The 6,248-nt window shown below is 45.8% G+C and overlaps 1 pseudogene; it reads left to right on the top strand.

The window, feature by feature from the left end:
• The first annotated feature begins 216 nt into the window (after positions 1–216).
• Positions 217–963, top strand: LOC129505530 (26S proteasome regulatory subunit 4-like; annotated as a pseudogene).
• The last annotated feature ends 5,285 nt before the right edge of the window (positions 964–6,248 follow it).

Genomic DNA, 6,248 nt, shown 5'->3' with positions numbered 1-6,248 from the left:
ATAAATTGATCACAATGTGATCCCTGGGTGGCCCAGCGGTTTGGCGCCTGCCTTTGGCCCAGGGCGCGATCCGGGAGACCCTGGATCGAATCCCATGTCGGGCTCCCGGTGCATGGAGCCTGCTTCTCCCTCTGCCTGTGTCTCTGCCTCTCTCTCTCTCTCTCTCTCTCTCTCTCTCTCTCACTATCATAAATAAATAAAAGTTAAAGAAAAAGAACAAAGGGACCAGATGTTGTCAGTTAAGCCACCAATAGTGACACCTCACATTTAGTGCCCCTTAAAATTACTGAAGTTAGAATTAAAGACTATCTTCTCATGGAGGAAGAATTCATTAGAAATCAGGAACAAAAAAGCCTTTAGAAGAAAAGCAAAAGGAGGAAATAACAAAGGTGGATGATCTGAGGGGACCCCAATGTCAGTGCAAAACATGGAAAAGATCATTGATGAAAATCACACCATCGTGCCTGTATCAGTGGGTTCAGAACACTACACAGCATTCTTTCCTATGTAGACAAGGATCTGCTGAAACCAGGCTGCTCCACCCTGCTCAACCACAAGGTGCATGCTCTCACACAGGTGCTCATGAGTGACACAGATCCCTTGGCCACAGTGATGAAGGTAGAAAAGGATTCCCAGGAAACCTATGCTGATACTGGGGAGTTGGACAACTAAATCCAGGACACTAAGGTATCTGTGGAGCTTCCTCTCACTCATCCTGAGTATTATGAAGAGATGGGTATAAAGCTCCCAAAGAGGGTCATTCTCTATGGTCCACCTGGCACAGGGAAAACCTTATTAACCAAAGCAGTAGCAAACCAAACCTCAGCCACTTTCCTGAGAACTTATTCAGAAGTACCTAGAGGATCAGCCCAAACTCATTCGGGAATTGTTTCCATATGTGGAAGAACATGCACCATCCATTATTTTATTGATGAAATTGATACTGTTGGACAAACAATGTGACTCAAGTGTTGTGTCCTGCTTGTGTGGATCTGAAAGATGTGCTACTTAGTCTTTTTGTGGGGCAAGGGGAGCTCAGTTTCTCTATCAGTGAGGCCTTGTCTGACAAGCACTGGATCCAAAGTTTCTCTTTGGTTTGTGGCCATGACAACTTTCATGTCACCCCTTGGATCAAAGTAGATCTTCTCTGGATTAACTGGGGACTTGAGAAGATATAGCCCCACTCACCAATGCCCTCCTTTTCCTTACTTCCCAACAAGGATGAGCCAAATCACTACCAATCCACCAGCTTTCCACTGCTCACCCAGTCATGTCAAGTCCTAAACTGCCTCTTACCTTATTTTCACTCATATTTTATAGATGGATCAAAGCTTTCCAACACCATCAAGGATCAAAGTTTTCCAACACCACAAAAATCACAATAAGATGGCCTTTATTACAGAGAGTACCATTGCTTCCTAGAATTGAGATATTATTTCCTGATGCACTATCAGATATTATGCTTTATAGGAGCTAAGAGAGATAAACGTTTACAGGCAGATGGTCTAAGGGGTGCTGTCCTCAGGATGTCCTCCTAGCCACCCAGACACACTAATTGGAATAGTCATTCATACCTCGGCCCACTCCAACCTTATGCCTCTCTACCACCCCTGCAACAAGACGGCCAGGACACTACTCAGAGGCCCTCACACAGGTGTCTCCTTCTCCAGGAAGCCTTCCCTGATCCCCTCCAAAGTTGGCTATAAACAGGTACTGGAAGATGTGGTTAGACAGTTTTTAAAAAGGGGGTGGGAGATCACAAAAATGGAGGCCTCAAGGGAGAGCATTCCTGCCACTCACCAGCCCAGGCATACTTATCACCTATAGATGAAGCCTGTGTGCACCATCACTTACATCTCCAGCCCTTTTGGGGAGTAAAGTCTGGAGAGTGTCTGTGAAGATCACTGCGATGCAGCAAATGGTCCAGAACAACAATAAACACCAGGTGGACCAGGCAGCTTCATCATCACAACACTCTAACCAGAAGCCCCAATTTACACTGTAGGGGATAGAAGGGCAGAGATGGGAGGTTGCCTGCCCAAAGTCACACAACCAGTCACATGACTAAGGTCAACAAATCTATCTCCAAGCCCAGGGCTTAACAATAATGCGCTACTGAGGTCAGATCAAGTGGGAGAGAAGATTATTTTGCCCCCAGGCCCAGCCATGTCTGCTTCACCTGTCCAGCCTGGAGCTGGGAGCAGAGAATTCAGAAGGGATATACAGGTCCCCCCCATCCCCAGACACCCAACAAAATCACTTACACATACACATATGGGGACACATACCCAGTGGTCAGGGAACCCTGCCCTCCTAGTAATTGGCCCTCATTGTAATGGCTTTAGGATTGCAGGATTGTAGGCATCACTAGGCAGGAGTATGGCTCCTGGAGTCAGGGAGATGCGTGTCCAACTGCTCTGTCCTATCTAGGTCCACCCACATGGCCCATCTATCCTGTCCCCCACACATGGCCCCACTATATTAGAAAGGTGTGCAGAAGCCATGTATGGGATCTGGGAGCTGTACATGGTAAGGACATACTGTCGAAAACCAACCTCTGTGCTCCAGAGCAGAAATATGTAATGCAAAGGCAGACTCTGGTTATAAAGAAGGAAGATAGTTTATTACTTTGTCAGGCTAAGAAGGCTATAGCAAGCTAATGCCTTCAAGTCTGAAAGCCTGACTGAAGTAAAAGGCTGAGGGGTTTCTAGGAAAATGCAGGATCTGAGCAGTTTCCACATTAATCTGGTTAGGTGGAACCAGCCATGTTCATCATGTCTTCAAAGTAGCCTCATTACTAGCCCTGCCACCAGCCAGCCAGATCATTAGTAACTTTGCATGGACATCAACAGGATGTCAACATCAATACCAGGGATTTCATAGGAAAACAAGAAAAGGGAATGGGACACTTCAAGAATGAGGAAGTGAAAAATGTGTTCAAAGTCAAACTATGCCAAGGCAATAGTGTGTCCAATTAATTTGCTCCCATCTTTATGCTTCCATAGCGATTCAGTCATGCCACCCGAGAATCAGGGGAGTCCTGTGGACATAAACCAGGTGGGTGAGTAGGGCCCCTCACCACCCATCAAACCTCTCATGGCCCTGCCCTGGCCCAGGACACTGTGGTAAGCAAGGGATCCTTAGAGATAGTCTGTCAGGTGGAGTACGGCTCCATTTGGACCATGGACTCCGTGGCAGCCTTCACTACACCAGTGAGCTCTCCAACCAGGGGGTAAGGTTGGGTGGGATTCCCCTTCACCATGCCCTCCCCAGGCCTCCACCTGGCCTCCCAGGTCACCTCTTCAGGGTCCCTGGGAAATGTGCACCATCTAGCTGTCCTGGCCCCTGTTCATGCCTCACTGACCTGGGAGGGAGGAAAATGTCACTCATCCCCAGGGCTGTGTTCTGCCCTCATATGTTGTGACCACAACATACATAGTACAGCGGGAAGAGATATGATGGCAAGCACCAGAAGAAAAACAGGATAAGGAAGGAGTGATGGGAGTTCCTGCTTTGATAAAGGAGGTAAACAAAGGCCCTTCTGAGGAGGCAACATTTGAGCAGGGACCTGAATGGAGGGACAGAGAGCCACGTGGATATTGGAGTGGTAGGGGTGCAGCTCAGGTCATGGTCTCTGGGTTCTGGGATGGAACCCACCTCACACAATACACTGAGCATCCAGTCTGGTTGAGATTCTCTCTCCCTCTCCTGCTCAAATAAATAAACAAAAATTTTAACTATATATATAATAAAAAATTTTCACTCTGTTCATTTCAAAAACCCTCTCTTCAACTTACTAAAAACAATTAATTATATACCTCAAATATTACTCTTTAATAAACTCTCCTTACAATTCCTCCTATGCTTAACATGGAAAGTCTACAAACCTAACTTGGTAATATTCCCCTGAATGAGTTATCTCGTGTCCTCTCATTGGTATAATGATGATCCTGTTGGAGAAATAAGGAAAATGCAAATGTCCTCTCGAAATGACTTGGACATTGGTCAGGAGTATGTGCCAGCTGTGTTCCATCCACTATTTCTCAGGGCATTCTCAGACCTGTGATGCCATCAGGAAAATGTCCATTTCCCAGAAGTTTTCCCTTAAATCTCTATGTTATTCTCTACTTTTTCAGCATCCCCATCTCCACCCCAGCCAAATAATAGTCTCTTCTAGACCTTAAAAAATGGCCTTAATTCATAAACTTGAAAAACTGCCCAGGAGAGAACCCCTGTGCCTCCTACTACATTTACCTTTCTAGTTAAGTGCAAGCTGTGGTTACTGAGTCCAGAGCTCAGCTTCAGGCTGGGACTTCAGGGATTACAGGGCAGCAGCCCAGCTTCCCCTGGGGGCCCACAACACCCCATGGCTGCTGAAGTACAGGCAGCCTTTTGATTGGTTCTGTTCAATTCTTCCTTCCTAAGTGACCCTCTTAGAAGAGCATTCAGAAGCACAGAGAGCATAAAGGAAGACGTAGCACACCACTGCCCCTGAGTTCAGGAGAGAAGGTATTCATGAAATGTGTGTCTGTTGTTCAGAATATGAGCTGTTTGGAAACGATGTCTCTGTCCTTCCATAGAGTGGCCCAAATTGCAGAATGACACCTATTTAGATGTTCTGGAAAATAATCCTGATGCTCTGATAGATCCAGTGCTTCCAGAGCTTCCCCTATTCTAACTTCCTTCACTCACTGACAGCCAAGGGAACAGGCTATGTGCTCTGTAAAGAGATGCTTGTGACAGGGCTTCTCTTATTGGGATTACCTACCAAGTGTCTGGTCCTGAAGGCGAAGACGGAACACGTGCAGTTGCCTCCTCCAAGAAAAGCCAGGAGAATGGTAATATTTTCTCTGTGTTTCTGGTGGTCCTCCTATTTTTCTGCCTGGAATGTTCTCTGTATGTTTTAATTCTGGTGGGGTTTTTTCCTCCTCCATCTCCACCTCAGGATCCTTTCCATTTGTCCTAAAACCTCAGGCTCCTGCTCCACACATTCCTTGTCCCTAAGCTACAGGTGGGAACACCTCACTCCTTGGCAGACCATCTCCCCGGGTGAGAATCTATATCTCTCTCTCTGTCCAAATGGTGCTTTTGTACCAGCTGCCTTGGACACATTCTCTCCGTCCCTGCCTCACCTGAAGACAGTGACACCTTAAAGTCTAGGCAGCAATCCTCTCATGCTTCAGGATCCCAAAGCATTGAAAAAGGCTGACAGCTGGATGAAAAGAGGGCATCAGAGATAGGGCTCACACTGTCACAGCCACCTGTTTTCCTGCTTGCCCAGTACAACAGTAGAAGCACAGTAGACTTCCATTACTTGAGATACAAGTCACCTGAGAACTAGTCACCATGAGACACTGTGAATAGTGTGAAAGAGGAGAGGAGAGGACAGCTCTGAGAATCACTTCAGGTGGATCAAGTTTGTCTCAAGTCCCACCTGCTCCCACTGCTGATATACTTCTCCCCGAAACAGATTTTACCCCATGCACCTAGCACCTAGGGTCTGCTTGCCACAGACCAGCTCACAGGATCCCTAGAGCCACCTTGTCTAGTCTGACCTTCTGCACACAACCTTCAGGCATTTCTTCATTCCAAAGACAGCTTTATGGCAGCCAGTGTGCAGGTAAGTTTACACACACTAATGACTCTCTCATTTAACAGATACCTGCTGTCAAATAGCTTCCTCTTTGGGCAAGATTGGGTGATCATAGCTCCAGCAGAGTTGTTCTCAACTTTGGGCTTGATCCTTAAGTCCAAAAAATAAATGTGTGATTTGCTATATTAACAGCTGAATTGGAGAAGATGCTGATCTTAGTTAGCCTCCTGAGAGCCACAAATCATAAACATACACAATATCCTGCCACATCTCTTTGTAAGAGAAATTGATCAAGATGGCAAATTGAATTTAACTAAAATATTTTTAAAAAGAAAGAAAATAAAGCTGACCATTGACGTAGCAGTCAAGAGAAAGAAGAAAAGAAAGAAAGAAAGAAAGAAAGAAAGAAAGAAAGAAAGAAAGAAAGAAAGAAGAAAGAAAGAGAAATACATCAAATGTACAGGTTCTGATAGATGAGAAATGTCCATGTTGGTAAAATGCTGACACAAATGTTCATCTAAGATACTACTGAAATCCTCTCCTTTAACAGTTCCCACTTCTCGGGCACCAGTCTCCCAACTTTTCCTCAATCTTCTCCTGCTCACAATCCATGTTCTGCATCTGGCATCAGTCTGGTATAGCTCAGGATTAAATG

The sequence above is a fragment of the Nyctereutes procyonoides genome, unplaced genomic scaffold (assembly GCF_905146905.1).
Source record: "Nyctereutes procyonoides isolate TBG_1078 unplaced genomic scaffold, NYPRO_anot_genome, whole genome shotgun sequence".
In the NCBI taxonomy this organism is placed as follows: Eukaryota; Metazoa; Chordata; class Mammalia; order Carnivora; family Canidae; genus Nyctereutes; species Nyctereutes procyonoides.
Note: the sequence above shows the minus strand (reverse complement) of the source record. Positions and strands in the feature narration are given on the sequence as shown.